At 44.0% G+C, this 17145-nt stretch overlaps 1 protein-coding gene across 7 annotated transcripts in view; it reads left to right on the forward strand.

The window, feature by feature from the left end:
* MPRIP (myosin phosphatase Rho interacting protein) overlaps positions 1-17145 on the forward strand; it is a 151316-nt gene that overhangs the window by 69981 nt on the left and 64190 nt on the right. The window lies entirely within an intron of this gene.

Raw genomic sequence — 17145 nt, forward strand, 5'->3', positions numbered from 1 at the left:
AGGCATTAATTTCTTTGAGTTTTTTTACACACAATTGTCTTTGGGCTTTCAAGGGTCTCATTTTGATAGGTCTGTAAATCTTAGGAGTATGTGTGTAATTTCCTTCTTTAATCTTGCTGCTTTCAGTATTCTATCTCTATAACTTTATTGTTCTGATTAGAATCTGTCTTGGATTATTTCTTATTTGGATATATTTTAATGGGTATCATTCGGGCCTCCTGGATCTGTGTGCATACAGTATTGAGCTCTGGTAACTTCTTAGCTTTGAAGGCTTTGACTGTTGCCTCTTCATCTGGGTTGACATCCTGACCCTACAGGCCTCTGATTATTCTTTGGTTGTTCCTCTTGAATTCATCTCAGAGTTCTCTTGTCTACTGTTGTTTTGTTTTGTTTTGTTTTGTTTTTAGAATTTTCCCCCCTTCTATTACCTGGAGGTTTTTTGCAGCTCATCTAGGAATTCACTGATTTTTGTCTCCATCTGCTATTTCTCTGATTTCACCTACAAAGTTTTTTAGTTCTGACATTTCTGCTTGTAGTTTTTCATTTCCTCTCTTATATCCTTCTCGCTTTATTGGCTGTCTGTTCATTGTTTCTTTGAGCTCATTAAATATCCTCAACATTTCCTCTCAGAAGTCTTTTCAGAGAGATTATATAGGTAGATATTCCTGCTTGAGTCTTCTAGGTAAACTATCTCTATCCACTACTCATGGTAGGGTTCTATGCTATTTTCCCATGGTACCTATGGTAGTCTGGGATGATTCTTTCTAATACACTAACAGTGTCCATTTTCCCATCCCCCACTACCAGGGAGGACTATGGGGGAACTTGATGGGTAGTGATCTTTTCTTCACTTCGTTGTTCCCGCGTAATTCTGTGGTGCCACTTGCACTAGTTCAACAAATGAATTATTTTGGTCTAAACTTAACTGCTACTATGACTGGGGTACAATTGTCTCTTATTCCCACAACTACTTTTCTAGGTATTTGAGTGAATATTGATTAGAGTAAAGGCTTATACATTATTAGCCTAATGTGGTTGTGGTAGCCAAGCTGCCCTATTAAAAGTTCAGTATGAGAAGCCACGATGTGGACCTTTTGGGACAAGACTGCCTGCTCAGGAGACCATGCCTTCCACTGGACTGGCCTGTAGGAAGAGCTGTGCATCTGCTCCTTCAATCTGAGTCTAGCTGGGGTCCCACTCATCGAGTTTGGAGTCCCATTGGGTCTTGCTGAGTCAGTCATGTTGCAGGGAGGAGGGTTAGGCCCTGCTGGGTTACTCAGAAAGTGGGAAATTTGAATGAGAAGCCACTGTGCCACCCTGGTCGGAAAATCATGCTTTCTACTGGCCTTCAAAATCAGTTCTTTGTGCTCCCCACTCCCCACCACAATATATATCTTGTTTGTAGGCTAAGCCATGTATGTACGGTCATATCTAATCCCACCCTTCCTTCACCCCACCAATATAGTTATAGCTATTTCTTTTGGCTTTTCTTTTCCTTACAATTTGTCACCTTCATTTTTCTATTAAAGTACTTTTAAAGTAACTCCAAATTTTCTGAATTATAAATTTTTTCATTGTGGGAAAAGATTATTTTATTTTTATAAATGACACTATAACATCCCTTATGGATCCTTTTGGAGAGCAAGGGAGGGAGAGGGGAGAGATGGGGGAATTGGTGGCAATCTTCATTTGCTTCATTTGGTTAAATTGATTGAGAAAGACATGAAGGAACAGTTAAATTTTGTATGTCTGAAAATGCCTTTCTTACTCTGATTTTTATTTATTTATTTATTTATTTATTTATTTATTTATTTATTTATTTGGTTTTTGGGCCACACCCGGCGGTGCTCAGGGGTTACTCCTGGCTGTCTGCTCAGAAATAGCTCCTGGCAGGCAAGGGGGACCATATGGGACACCGGGATTTGAACCAACCACCTTAGGTCCTGGATTGGCTGCTTGCAAGGCAAACACCGCTGTGCTCTCTCTGGGCCCTCTGATTTTTTATTTTGTAGCTGACTATAGACTGTTAACTCTGAAAATAATTTACCTTTGGAGTTTTGAAGGCATTGTTCTATTGTTCTTTGTCTTTAGGTTCTGTACTTGATGCTAAGCAATTAGGTACAAAGCATTGGATTCCTGATTTTTGTTAATGAACAGAATTTACGTTTTGAAAGCTTTTTAGGAGCTTTTCCCTATTCCTTTAATTCTAAAATTGTGTGAACATATACCTTGATGACTCTACTTTCTTTTATTGAGCTAGAATAGAATAGTTACCTTTAGTGGGCAGTTCAACCATTTGTGAGGTGCTAAAACTATCCAAGGGCACAGTCATAGTCTCCAGTGTATTTGCGGGGAGGACACTTCTTTCTGCTTAAAAACGATTTCAATTTCCAGAGGGGCATTGAATGATTATTTTCCCTTTTATTTCCTTTTTATTACCTGGAAAGGGGGTAGTAGGTTAAGTAAGTTTGGGAATTTCTAAATTAGAAACTCATTTTTTTTTCTTCCGTTTTTGGTGGCACTCAGAGATTACTCTTGGCTCTGCACACAGAAATCATTCCTGTCAGGCTTGGGGAAGCATATGGGATGCTGGGATTCAAACTACTGTCTGTCCTGGATCGGCTACATGTAAGGCAAACGCCCTACAGCTGTGCTGTCTCTCTGGCCCTAAGTTAGAAACTCAAGATGAAAAATTGTCTTCATGGGCCCGGAGAGATAGCACAGCAGCGTTTGCCTTGCAAGCAGCCGATCCAGGACCTAAGGTGGTTGGTTCGAATCCCAGTGTCCCATATGGTCCCCTGTGCCTGCCAGGAGCTATTTCTGAGCAGACAGCCAGGAGTAACCCCTGAGCACCGCCGGGTGTGACCAAAAAAAAAAAAAAATTGTCTTCTATTTCAGAAAGTTTTCATATTTTCTCCATACACATCCCCATCCCCTAGGTAATTTTCTTTAGCTCTTTTTCTAGACTTCTTATTGTTTGGTTGAGTTCTTTGGGGCTAAGTCTATAATTTTGTGTTTTGGGGGGGGGCACACCTGGTTTTGCTCAGGGGTTACTCCCGGCTATGAGCTTAGAAATCACTCCTGGCTTGGGGGACCATATGGGATGCCGGAGGATCGAACTGCGGTCTGTCCTAGGTCAGTGGGGTACAAGGCAAACGCCCTATCACTGTGCCACCGGTCTGGCCCCTAATTTTGAATTTTTTAATTGCTTTGTCATACTCAAGATTTCTTTAAACTGTGCCTTTGTTTGTTATTCTAGCTGCCATATTTAAATTTTTTTAGACCTCATTGTGTATTGTGTATATCCCTTTTATAGCATCTGAGTTCTGGTTTGTGAATACATATTTTATTCATTATAATTTTAGTTATTTTGAAGTTATGTTCTTTTTTTTTGATCTGATTAATTTTCTTTTTTGCTTTGTTTTGTTTTGATCCTAGATTATCTCAGATAAGCAGTAACTCTGGGTTGTAGGTTTATATTTAAGAATGAGACTGGGAGAGGGACTGGGAGATAGCTCAAGGGTCTGGAGCACATGCTTTGCATGTAGGATCAACCCCTGGGTTTGATCTCCAATGCCATGTGGTTCCTGTGGCTAGTACCAGTTTTAGGAGTTCTCTCTCGACCTAGTTTCCAAAGTTACTGGTTCATCCCTAGTCTGGAGTACCTGTGAGCAGCATGACTTGCAGTAAAGGGTATCCCAGCATACAGAAGTAGATTTACGTGAACTTTCCTGTTCCTCACTCCTCCCTTTTCCCACTGGGCCTGCTGCCCCAGCCAAGAATTTTGACTGAGAGCCAATCTCTTATTGCTATAGATAGTGGCCAGAGATGCCTGTGCTTCCCCCCACCCCCCACCCCACCTCGGTTCAGTCCCTGAGCTTTTAAGTATTCCTGGGTGGTGCTAGTTTGCAATTCCTGTGCTATCTATACACACCTTGCATATGGCTACTTTAGACATTTTATTTTATTTTGGTTTTGGGGCCACACCCAGCAGCATTTAGGTGTTACTCCTGGCTCTGCATTCAGAAATCGCTCCTAATAGGCTCAGGCAACATATGAGATACTAGGGATCAAATCTGGGTCCGTCCCAGGTTGGCCACATGCAAGGCAAACACCCTGCCACTGTGCTATCTCTTCTGCCCTACTTGAAACATTTTTTTTTGTTTTGTTTTTTTGTTTTTGGGTCATGCCTGGCAGCGCTCAGGGGTTACTCCCGCACAGAAATCGCTCCTGGCAGGCTCGGTGGACCATACGGGATGCCGGGATTCGAACCACTGTCCTTATGCATGCAAGAAACGCCTTACCTCCATGCTATCTCTCTGGCCCCCCTACTTGAAACATTTTAAATATTAATATTGCACATCTGCTTAGTCTTCTCTTGTTTTCTGTCCTTGAGATTATCCTTAAAAAATTGCTTTGCAGTGCCGGCGAGGTGGCCCTAGAGGTAAGCCTTACATGCGCTAGCCAAGGAAGGACCGTGGTTCGATCTCCCGGCGTCCCATATGGTCCCCCCAAGCCAGGGGCAATTTCTGAGCGCTTAGCCAGGAGTAACCCCTGAGCGTCAAACGGGTATGGCCGAAAAAACAAAAATAAAAATTGCTTTGCAATTGTTTATATTTACCATAGTACTGTGTTCAGTTGGTGTTCTGTCCACCCATGTTAGGGATAAGTCTGCACACATGGGACTTGTTCTATTTCGCACTATCTGGAGACTTGCTATCTTCCCAGATCCTCAGTCCCTGTGCTATTCTTTTCATCTATTCTCTTCCTGTTTATCCATATGGTACTGTTGTTGCCCTGGTATTGTATAGCTCTTTGTATGTACTTGGCAATGTGTGTCTGCGTGCATGTGCGTGTGTGTATGCGCATATATGTGTGTGTACTTGTCTGCCAAGAGATTTATGTGTGTTCACCTCCTGAATTAAATGTACAATGTGCAATATGCTTCAGTGCCATTTATGAAAAAGATACCTTCATAAATAATTGAGATTCCAGTTCCTTCTCTTTGAAATCCAAGGGTTAATGGTGACTGCTGTTTCAGAAAAGTTAAGGAAAGACAATTTATCTAATCTCCCTCTGGTGAATAGACTCTTTTCTGATCAGGCCCAGTTACCTACTTGAACCAACAATAAGACCCTTGTTGTCATGAACTGGGCAGGTTCTGCAACTGATACTTTGGTTGCCTTTAGAAATGCCATCAGGGATACTGGGGCTTGGGCCTGCCCTTATCCTAGGGCCGAAGAGTTGTCGTAGTTTCCTTCTCCCATGTCAGATGTTTTCCCTGTGACTTTTCCTGGGACTTCAGAAAACCATGAGAAAAGTTGTGTTCATTCACTCGCTCATAGATTGCTGTAAATGGAGTGAGGAAAAGAAAAATGAAAAAGGGTCCTTTTTCCTTCAGGATTTCATCCTCTGTAATGAGGAAAACAGGGTTCAGCCTTCAGAGGAAGCTTACATACTAAGAGATCAGTGCAGACAAATAGACCCTGCCTGGCCACCAGGCAGACAAACTTGGGGATTCTCCAAGCAAACTGAAATAAATCTAAAGGTAAAACAGATGGGTGAGTGCTTCTGTCTATTGGGGTGTTAGATGTGAAAGAAAATGAGTCAATGTACTGAGGCAATGGGAAAAATCAGGGCTAGACAAATTATGATTTCCCTTCTCACTATATAAAAAAGTTAATTTTTCATGGTTAAAAATATTGGAAATACATAAAAGACATTAGAAAACAAAGTTTGCCATTATCCTACCAAGATTTTGCCAAATCTTACCACACAGATCACAACCAGTTGGTATCAGGTCTACCCGTTCTCCTGGGTATATAGTTAATTTTTGTGAGGCCTAAAGGTAAGCATGAAATCAGTGCATTTTGAAGGTTCTAGAAAGCTGTTCTTTCTAGCAGTTCCCATGTTTCCTTTAAGCAGTTGGAGTAGCTGTTCTGTGTTCCATTCAACAGCTGTTTCATTCTCTCACTGTTCCACTTGCTTGCATGTCCGAGTAGTTGCCGGGTTTTTCTCTCTGTTCTACCATGATTCCAGAAGGGCTGTGCAGATTCAGGTGTGGATGCTGCAGTAGTGGGTAGATGTCACAGTGTCACACTCAGCTCTGTCAGCATCGACTGTAGGAGGTACCACATGTTCTCCTCTCCACTTTCCTGGGATCCACCTCCTATATCCATTGTGGGAATGTTCTGGAGGCTGAGGAGAGATGCTTTTGGAGTGAGATGGTTAAGACAATGTTTGTGTTTACAGAACTGAGTTATATATAGTAGACTATAATAGGAAAATCTTACTTTAGATCCCCACTGTCAAACACAAGCCACAATGAGAACTGGATGTCTGTCATTTCTTGTCACAACCCTTGCTACCTTCCCTCACTTCTGAGAGACTGAGAGACTAAAGCAGGTAGCTGAAGGGTGCTCTGTACCACAGACTCCTTCAGTGTTGCTGTGAAGCAGTGACATTGGCCCATCTTTTAGAAACGTAGAAACAGGCCTGACAAGCAGAGAGAGTGATTAAAAACTGCTGCTGTCTCCGCTCTGAACCCTTTTCTTTTTCATAGATCTGCCCCTGTTCCAGCCACATGCTGCCCCCAATCTCCTGTTCTCCACCACCCATTTGGCCTTTCTGAACTGAGATCTAAAGAGACTTGTTTCCGCTCTAGAATCTCTCTGCTCACTTTTCATTCCCATGTCTCTAAAAATATCTGTGAGCCTCTTCCCGCCAGTCTCCTCCCTGCAGTATCTACCCCCTCCTCCACCAACCCATCTTATTTAGGGAGAGGAAATAAGGCCTGTCATGGTTCTTTCCAGGCTTAGAATGGAAAAAAGAAAAAATGCTGAATTTCCAAAAAGGTGGGGAGGGCTGAAGCGATAGCACATCATCAGGTAGGGCTGCCTTGCATGTGGCTGACCTGGGTTCCGTTCCCAGTATCCCATTTAGTCCCCTGAGCTTGCCAGGAGTGAATTCTGAATGCAGAGCCTGAAGTGCTGCCAGGTGTGACCCAAAACTAACAACAACAACAACACAAGGGGGAGGGGTGGCCTTTGTTCAGTCTGGAAGACTTGCCCCTTCCCCCATCCAGGTCCACATTTGAGGATTTTGTCTCCTGATCTGGGGAGGGAGTGGAGCAGGAGTTGGGGGGGCAATTGCGGTGTGGACCCCTCCCTTCCTTCTGTGTGTGGGGTAGCAGAGAGAGGCCAGGCCTGAAGTGAGCCTTGGTGTGGGAAAGGAGCTGAGCTTCCAGGCCCCTGACTGTGCCTAGTCAGCACAGACCAGAAGGGAGCCTGTGGGAAGCCTCCAACCTTGGAGCTGCCGGGGGCTTCCAGAGCTTTCTCAGACATTCCTGGATTGGGACAGAGCCTCCGACCCCTCCCAGACCCCACCCCCGAAACCTCACATGCTTGCTTAATTGAAGCTGTATTTATTTCCACATTTTCCCAGCTCTGTGACTAGACCAGCAAGAGGGTGAGGCCTGGCTATACTCGGGAAGCACAGAGAGAGGAGGTGGGGGAGGATACTAATGGGTCCGCTTCCTTTGTCCCATGGGGCTATTGGGGGGCAGCAGAGGGAGGGCCGAGGGGCAGCCAAGCAAGGCGGCTGTGGGAAGAATGTCTTTTTTCCCTCACTCAGAAACCCAAAAATAGCTATGTTGAAGGCACAAGTCTTGCAGATGGAGTTCCAGCTGAAAGCCATTTGCTCTTCAGTCCCTCCTACCAGGCCAAACCCTTCTCCTTCCTGCACTTTTGTCCAATCATTTCAGGACCGGCCCCCCAGTACTGACTGCATCCTTGCTGTGCTACTAAGTCGTGTCAGCATGTGCTGGAGGAGCTAAAATCCCATGAAACTTATCTTCATTTGCCTCTTTTATAACTTGAATTTTTCTACTTTGATTTGTGTTTCGTTTTGTTTTGGGGCCACACACAGAGGTGCTCAAGACTTACTCCTGGCTCTGTTCAAGGATCACTTCTTGTGGGGCTCAAAGACCATAGGGGTACCAGGCATCTAATTCAGGAATCCAGGTGGTCCTGTGTAAGGCAAGTGCCCTAACCTGCTGTGCTATGCTCCACTTTCTATTTGGATTACTTTTTTGTTTGGTTTGGTTTGGTTTGGTTTTGGGCCACACCCAGCAGTACTCAAGAATTACTCCTGGCTCTATGCTCAGGAATTACTCCTGGAGGTGCTCAGGAGTTCATATGTAATGCTAGGATAGAACCCTGTCAGGCACATGCAGGACAAGCACCTTACCTGTTGTACTATTGTCCCTAGCCCTTCTTCTTTTGATTTCTTAAAGCAAACCTAGTTAAAATGTGGACAATCAAATAAAAACTGGATTGTGTATATATGTATATATATATATGTATATATATATATATATATATATATATATATATATATATATATACCATGAACATTGCTATTACAAATTTCCTTCCCTCTACTTACAGTTATCATATTTATTTTACAAATTTGTGAGAACAGGAAGGCTCTCCAGAAAAGTCCTTCGAGGAGAACGTGTGGGGACTTTAGTGACGCCAATCTTTCCTTTTCTAGTTTATGTGCTTAGAGTTACTCTTAAAAGAGAGGTCCACGTGTGCATCACATCTCTGTCACCATCCTGTCACACATCAGTCAGCAGAAAATGGAGCTGACTAATCTTTCTGGTGATTCTGGAGCAAGGGGGAAGCTTTTGAAAGTCATTTTAACCCACAAGGCTACAGTGTCTAAATGCAGAAGCTCAAGACTCCTGAGCAGTAAGCAGACTTCTTACACTTATGGTTGAGGTTGTTGTGGATACTGTTGCTGGGGTGGTAGTGGTGGTGAGGTCCTACTTCCAGACAGAACATGGAAGCTTGGGAAGACCCACTGGGCCTTCACTGTGGCTCTTACAGCTATCATGGTTCAAACTCAAGCCTTAGGAAACCCCATACACAAAAGCTTCACCTTCTCATCCCTTCTTTTCCATTCCACTGGAAAGGCCCCTTTCCATCCCACTGCTGGGTATTATTCTGACATGGATATTGGGTACAACAGGCTGTAACAGAGTCTTTGGGACTCTGGGCAGATGCCACCTCCACACAACAGCTCTATCCTTGCAAATGATGAACATAGGTATATGTGGCATGACAGGTTACCCTTGAAACCTACAGCTTTTGTCTCAAAGGGACTCAGTTTTAGAAATTCAGATCAGGGGCCGGCGAGATAGCATGGAGGTAAGGTGTTTGCCTTCCATGCAGAAGGATGGTGGTTCGAACCCCGGCATCCCATATGCTCCCCCGTGCCTGCCAGGGGCGATTTCTGAACGTAGAGCCAGGAGTAACCCCTGAGCACTGCCAGGTGTGATACAAAAACAAAAACAAAAATAGAAAGTCAGATCAAGCAGAGTGTCTTGCTGCCCCTCCTGAATGCCCCTGGGAACTGGACGTCTACTGGGTACCATCATACATAAGTTAGCTTCTGACCTGAGAAGTCGGGGCTTGCAGGCTATTTAAGGCTGGGCTTTTTCCCCACTATGGAATCAGAATGAAAGGAAACTCAATCAGTCCTCAATAGTTTGTAAGAAAATGCATGGACTGATGCATGTGAAATGAACTCCAGTTTAGGGCCATGAATGCCTTGTAAGACTTCATTAATTCATCATTTCCAAGCTATGGGAAAGGGAGGGTAATAACTACTTTGCAGCATGCTTATCATGAACATTAAATGAGAACTTGGGGAACTGTATTTCCTGTCATCTTACCAATTTCTGGTTCTGTTTGGAGAATTCATCATAAAGTGCAAGGAAGAGTGCAGGAAAACTTGTGGTGTCCTGCCTCCCTCTCTCACTTGGCCCTCAGAGCAGAGCTGATGTAACCTCGGCTGAATCCATTATTTTAAGCTCTCAGGGCCAGGAAGAGAGCTTAATGTTTGGGAATGGTATAGTCAGACTTAAAAACAAAAACAAACAAACAAAAAAAAAAACAGAACAAAACAGGGCTGGAGTGATAGCACAGCAGATAGGGCGTTTGCTTCACACACAGCTGACCTGGATTTGATTCCTAGCATCCCATATGGTGTTGTCCTCCCTCCACCAAGCATGATTTCTGAGCTCAGAGCCAGGAGTAATCCCTGAGCACTGCCTGGTGTGGCCCAAAACTCAAACAGCAACAACATGATTTCTGTGCTTTTTATAAGAAAAGCTGAAATTGTGCCATTTGCTGTGATGAGGTTGGAGCTAGAGGTGGTCATGTTAAGTCAGTATGTCAGAGGAAGAAAGACAAACATGGGACAGTGTTATTTATCCATGGAATATAGAAACAAAGAGAAGACAGTATCTTGTGCTAACAGACCTTTGGTCAAGGACTCCCTAATGGGAGGAGGGAGAAGAGGTAGATCAGGACAATAGCAGAGGGTCTTGGTGATGGAAGTGTTGCAATTTTGTAAACCCAGATAATAATTGTAAAGTCTGTTCTAACCATGTGACCTCAACTACAAAGTTAAAGAAAGGTGAACAAAGAAACCTGGAAACTGGGGAGAACTCAGGCCTGAGTGCACGTTTTGTGCACAGGAGGCCTGGGGAGCAATAAGGACCTTCAGCACCCCTTTGTGTGATCCCAAATAGAACTACCTAAGAAACCTCTTAGCAGTATAGACAACAACAAGGACTCCAATTGTGCATGTTTTTCGGGAGTTGTTCCTTGAGGCTAGTGTTCTAGAAATAGCCTTTAAAAAGCCGGTAATCGGCTGCTTATGGATTTTCGTATTACAGACAGTAGTTGTAACACCAGCCTTTGCAGGCCACACTCCTTGGGACTATATGGGAAAGCCTAACTCCTCCCCTTCTGGACCCCATGGCATTGGGGGCTTCCAGAGGCTTAGCTGCCCGTGACTCAAGTCCCAGTTCTAGGGGAAATAGTGGCCACGGAGGTGAAAACTTCTTGTTGGGTATATAATCTGAGGGTTTTTTGGTTTTCCTTCCTGTTCTTGAGGGCTTTGCTGCTTGTGGTGACCTTTTCAACCCTTTCAGGGCTCAGGAAGAAGGATATCACCAGTGTTCCTGGTGCTGGGCTCATAAGGTGCCCTGTAGCCTTCATATGTTAGATCTGTGCCAGCCATCCTAAAGCACTTCTTCTGCCACACCACTGAGATGCCTGGTGTCAGAGGTTGTCTATGTGGTTTTTCAGCCAGGGCTTTGTGGTAGGTTCTTTAGGAAGATGTGACAGGTTCCACGTGTTGTTACCACTCTTCATCTGGGTACTACTGACAGCCTCAGGTCTTGAGTTAACCTGGGGGAGACCCTGAGTGCTAGATACGCACCATCTGCTGGTGGCATGTCCACCTCCCCTGTCTTATGCACTCCTAGCCCAGCAATGGGCACCTTGCCCAGGGCTCTGCAAGAATATCCCTAGGATTGTTTGGGCCTACTGTGCCACTTTGGGACAGATCTTTCACACTCTTTGTTTTTCAAGTCCTGACTACCTTTATGTCCCTGGGCCTTATTTATATTTCGTTTCATCACTTATGTCTAGTATGTGTTCCAAGAGTTGATGCCAGGTGTGGCTCTCACACACTTATGCAGCATACATATATATCTATAATACAATGTATGGACATTGATGGGTTGGAGACCTGTGGAGAACACTCTCCTCTGCCACATTAACTTTCCTACCCCTAGTGGTCTTGACTTCCTGGAGGCAGGCTAGTGTGATAAGATGAATGTTGAACCAAAGGTCAGTTGGCTTTGTCTCTCAGCATCCTAGGACAGACTCACTTCAACTTCCTGGCCTGGGTCAAATGTAGTTTGGTGAAAGTTGAGAGTAAAAGTATTGGCAAAGCATAGATTCACTGTGTCCTTACTTGGTTCCTTCCCTAGTCCAGTCAGCTTCCTTTGTAGAAAAATGTGTCCCCCTGACCTACCCTGACTTGGCCCAGCCTGCTCTGGGCCCTGTATTCACTTTAGCCTCAGAGAGGGAGATGCAAACAATAGGTCCTCCTGGCACAGGGTAGGTAGCAGAGGCCTCATCTTTGTTCAGTAGCCTGGTGCTTTGGGAAGCCTCAGCCTCTCAGTATTCAATAAGCTACCTCATAGGAGGCCTTCAAGGGGATTAACCAATTACCTCATGCTTTCATTCTTATGTCTGGCCCTTTCTTTTTACACGGAAAGAGTTAAGTTCATGGCACCATCAAAAGAAATCTGATTTTGGGCCGGGCGGTGGCGCTAAAGGTAAGGTGCCTGCCTTGCCTGCGCTAGCCTTGGACGGACCGCGGTTCGATCCCCCGGTGTTCCATATGGTCCCCCAAGCCAGGAGCAACTTCTGAGCACATAGCCAGGAGTAACCCCTGAGCATTACCGGGTGTGGCCCAAAAATCAAAAAAAAAAAAAAAAAAAAAAAAGAAATCTGATTTTGGTGGAGACAAAACTTAAAGATTTCTCCCTCCCGTGACCCCTGCATGTTTTTAAGTAAGTTTCAGTGGACTTGTCAGCACTGATGTTAGTTTCTTCCTGATATACTCTCTCATGATGAACAAGTGTCTTCCCTCACTTACCTGCTATATCAGGACATCAGGAGAATGAAAAGGTTATTGAAAAAAATAGGAGCATAATTCTCTGGAGGAAAACAGATGGGTTCAAATATACTCTTACATTCTGCCACAGACAGTTATGCTTTTTCACACAATTTCCTTGACTTCTGATGCCCTCATTTTATTTTAATCTAGAAGAATCGAATCTTTGAGTAAAGTGTCTTTGTTCCATTTTAGCAGCAGGACATCTCCTAGAAGGTGAAGTAAAGTGTTTTCTTAGAACAGTTTTCATTTAACTTGTCCCCAAAGGAAAGTAACATTTTGATGGTGCTGAAAGCTCTGGGAGTTGCGTGCAAAACACCACCTGTGTGCAGGATCTCATTTTGCAGCCTCCAACCCTGGAGTTAGGGCTGCTGGATCCTTGAAAATTGAGGTCATCTAGTGCAGCCTCGTGGCTCATCCAAGGAACAGAAATTTTAAGACTAAAATTAACTCATGCTCATTTTAATTAGCCTCTTTGGGGAGGTGTGTGGAATGTGTGTCATGCTGAGAGGGAAAACAGGGGGTTGTTTGAGGGCCAAAAGGGGTTTTGGGTGGCAGATGCTACTAGGACAGCTCTCTTGTGTGGGCTCACAGTTTGCAGGGAAGGTCAGCCCAAGTAGTTTGGCTGCTAACTTGCTCAGTCTTCAAAGCTTCTCATTGGGCCTCAACTTAATGCTAACAAAGGGATTCTGCCTGCCTTGCATGGTTTTTGTGCTTTGTAGGTTGAGAATGTTTCACAGCCTCAAGCATGGGATAGCAGCACACACTATCAATTTGCTGCAGCTTTTTGCTGACTTTCTGTGAACTGTGCCTAACCTCCCTGTGCGCTGGGCACTACTTCCTTGCAAGTGCATGTTGGAGTGGACACCCTGTCAAGTGGTGAAGATGTGCTGTTTCTGTGGCAGGATACCCTGAAAGTTGAGGAAGCAGATTAATGTCTACTGATGCCTGTCTTAGCACATGGAGCCCAGCACTCTGCTGCTTTGCTCTAGTCTAAAGAATCTTTTCTAAGAAATCATGTTCTCTGATCGTTCATTTGGAGTACCTGCCAATCCTATAATAGACCCATGAATTGAGCATCTCAGGGCCTTTACTTTCTGTAGAAACAAGATTTAGGGCCTTGTTGTTTGCTTTCTTGCCTTTTCCTTCATTGTGTGGTCTCAAAGCAGCTACTATCATGATCTCTAGCATCTTTAGCTTCTGCTGTTGAATTTGAAGAAGGAAGTCTTTTCTCTCAGCCTCAGGTTGCTGGAGGCCCCGGAGACAGGGTTTGAGGGACATGGAGGGTTCAAACTTGCAGACACCTCTAGAAAGCCGTGCTTACATACTGGGGGGAGTGCCACAAGAGGATAAAGATGGAGGCCAGCAGTCCCACTGACAGCACTTACCAGAGAAGGAGGCAGGTATAATTTTTGACATGAAGAAGGTGAAGTCAGAAAGATGTGACTTGGCTGAAGAAAAGGTCCTCAGCAGAGACAGGAACTTTCAGATTCACAGAACAAGTTGACCAGCTTACCTGGGGGAAGGAACCTCAGGGTCACACTATCTTGCATTGAAGGACATTTGTAATGAAAGCTCTTTTCCCTTCCTGAAAATAATCAGCTGCTCCTCATTTTCCTCCAGTCACCTCCCAGCACAAGCAGCTTTCTGTTCAATAGATTTGCCTCTTCTGGACATTTCATATAAGTGAAATCCTATAATAAATGACCTTTTGAGTCTGATTCTTTCACTTAGCACAGTCTTGTTCATGTTTACCCAGGTAACTCATATTTGAATGTCATTTCTTTTGAAGACTTTGTAATACTCCATTGCATGGACATACCACATTTGTTTATTCATTACTGGGGAGCATCTGACTATTTCTCTTTGGGATTGTTATGCATAATGTTGTCAACACGATCACATTTTTGTGTAATGTAATTTTTGTCCATGTGTACCTTTCTTTAAAAAGATTTGTTTTGGGGCCGGGCGGTGGCGCTGGAGGTAAGGTGCCTGCCTTGCCTGCGCTAGCCTAGGACGGACCGCGGTTCGATCCCCCGGCGTCCCATATGGTCCCCCAAGAAGCCAGGAGCAACTTCTGAGCGCATAGCCAGGAGTAACCCCTGAGCGTCACAGGGTGTGGCCCAAAAACCAAAAAAAAAAAAAAAAAGATTTGTTTTGATTTTTTTGGTTTATTTTGGGGCAATGCCCTGTGATACTTAAGAGTTATTCCTGACTTGGGAATTACTACAGGCAGTGCTTGGGGAACCATATGGGAACCTGGGTCGGCCATATGGAAGGTAAGTACCTTACCTGCTGTACTATCTCTCTAGCCCTAAAAGAACACTTCTTGATTTCCTTGGCTATTGTTTGAAATGTTTTATATTCTAACTAATAACTTAGAGAGGGGCTAATTTCTCCCAAACATTTGCCATTGCTCCTGCTTTATATTGCACCCACCCTCATAGTTATAACATGGCATCTCATTAAGATTTTGACTTGTATTTCATTGACAACTGAGTAAAATTTAACTTTTGACTGTTTTTCATTAGTAAGTCTACAGTAATGAAGAATGTATATTTTACTGATTTATTGAATATTTTACTTATTTATTTACAATATATTTATTTATTTACAATAATATTTACAATATTTTATTGTATATTTTACTGATTTATTGAACAATTCAATAAATTGAACCAGATGGTGTTCATAGTGTTCTGTATTCAGTCAACCCCCTACCCCATCAGCCTTTATTGGGTAGGCACTGTTTCTTCTCCTTCATAGTTGAGAAAGTTAAGGTTGGGGAGTTAGATCACTTGCCTGCTATCTGACTACCATACCACCTGTCAAGAACCAGCATTTTTAGGCCTGTTTACAATGAGCTTTATGAGTACACATAATAGAATGTACCTGGTATGATTCTACTAGCGGTGTGTTGCACAGAACCTTTGGCTAGATGAGATTTATGGTGGTGAATCACAGTTGATTTTCCCTTTCTCAAAAGAAAATTTCTTGTGTGTCCCCAGTAGATACCCAGTAGCTCTTCCCTTTCTGTTATGAGGGGTGTATGGGGGTGGGAACATTGTCTTTCACCCTTCTCTGCTAAACATCAGATCTGATTGGGAAGCCTCTGAGGCAGCACCATTTCTCCATCCTTCTTTGCTCTGTAATTTCTTTTTTTTTTTTCTTCTTTTTTTTTTTTTTTTTTTTTTTTGGTTTTTGGGCCACACCCGGTAACGCTCAGGGGTTACTCCAGGCTATGCGCTCAGAAGTTGCTCCTGGCTTGGGGGACCATATGGGACACCGGGGGATCGAACCGCGTTCCGTCCAAGGCTAGCGAAGGCAAGGCAGGCACCTTACCTTTAGCGCCACCGCCCGGCCCCGCTCTGTAATTTCTTTTTCCCAGGGCCAATGGTGAGTCCCTGGCCTGCATCACAGACAAACCCCATTATTTTCTTTCAGACCTCTTTTACATTTGTACCTAGGTGAGGTGAGGTGAGGTGCTTTGGGTGAGCGCAGGCCGGTGCATGGCAGAGCTATCTTGCTCACCCATTCTATTCTAACTGTAGGCTTTCCTCCCAGTTCTATCTTCCAGCTTCCTCGCAGAAGAGAACTTAAGACTCAGCTGCATGGGCATGACTCTGTTGTTGTTCTGTTATTCTCTACAGTATTCTGGAACTATGATGTGGGGCACTTGTTAAAGGTTTCTGCATCAGGGGCCGGAGAGATAACATGGAGATAAGGCATTTGCCTTTCATGCAGGAGGTCATCGGTTTGAATCCCGGCGTCCCATATGGTCCCCCATGCCTGCCAGGAGCAATTTCTGAGCATGGAGCCAGGAATAACCCCTGAGCACTGCTGGGTGTGACCCAAAAAACCACACACAAAAAAAAGTTTCTGCATCAATAAAACTTCGTTCTGTTGGGTTTCTGATTGGGTTGGGGAATGATTGGCATATGGTGAAACATGGGCAAGGTGGGGGACTCCTTAATATAAGTGTAGAAGAGTCCCACATTTCCACCCACTATATATTTTGGTGTTTTCTCATGTATTTTCTCTCATATCATGGTTTCTCCCACTTTAGTATTATGTAAGCCTCATACAAAAGCCTAGAAGTAGACTTTTGTTGTTCATTCTTAAATACACACTAATCTCATTCACTGTAATCAGACATGGGCATCAGTTTTCCTCCCTGGTCAGTGCCGGTATGGTAGGCTGAAGCTCTCCAGGCCCTTCAGGACCCCGCTGCTAAATCCTGACTCTCAGATTGGCCTTTTAGCTCTTTGTGACAGCTATAGCTAGGCAGGTCTTGAAACTCTGTGGGAGTACACTGGTCCTGTCAAAATAGAGGCAAAGGGAAGGTCCCCCACCTGTGCTATGCTGACCCTTGGTCTCCAATTACATCCACTGAGACTGATTGGATATTGAATGGGTAGATTGGATATTGGTGTTTGAGGTTCTGTTAAAGAGAATCTTGAGTAAGAAAATCCATTTTTACCATTGCAAGTCAGTCTCTTCCTCTGGAAACTGTGGGGTTCACAGAAGGGGCAATATCCATTGACTTGAACAGGACCTTTTAAGTACTTGATCTTTAAATTTCTCATTCCCATGTCTTCCACC

Source organism: Suncus etruscus, chromosome 7, assembly GCF_024139225.1.
Source record: "Suncus etruscus isolate mSunEtr1 chromosome 7, mSunEtr1.pri.cur, whole genome shotgun sequence".
In the NCBI taxonomy this organism is placed as follows: domain Eukaryota; kingdom Metazoa; phylum Chordata; class Mammalia; order Eulipotyphla; family Soricidae; genus Suncus; species Suncus etruscus.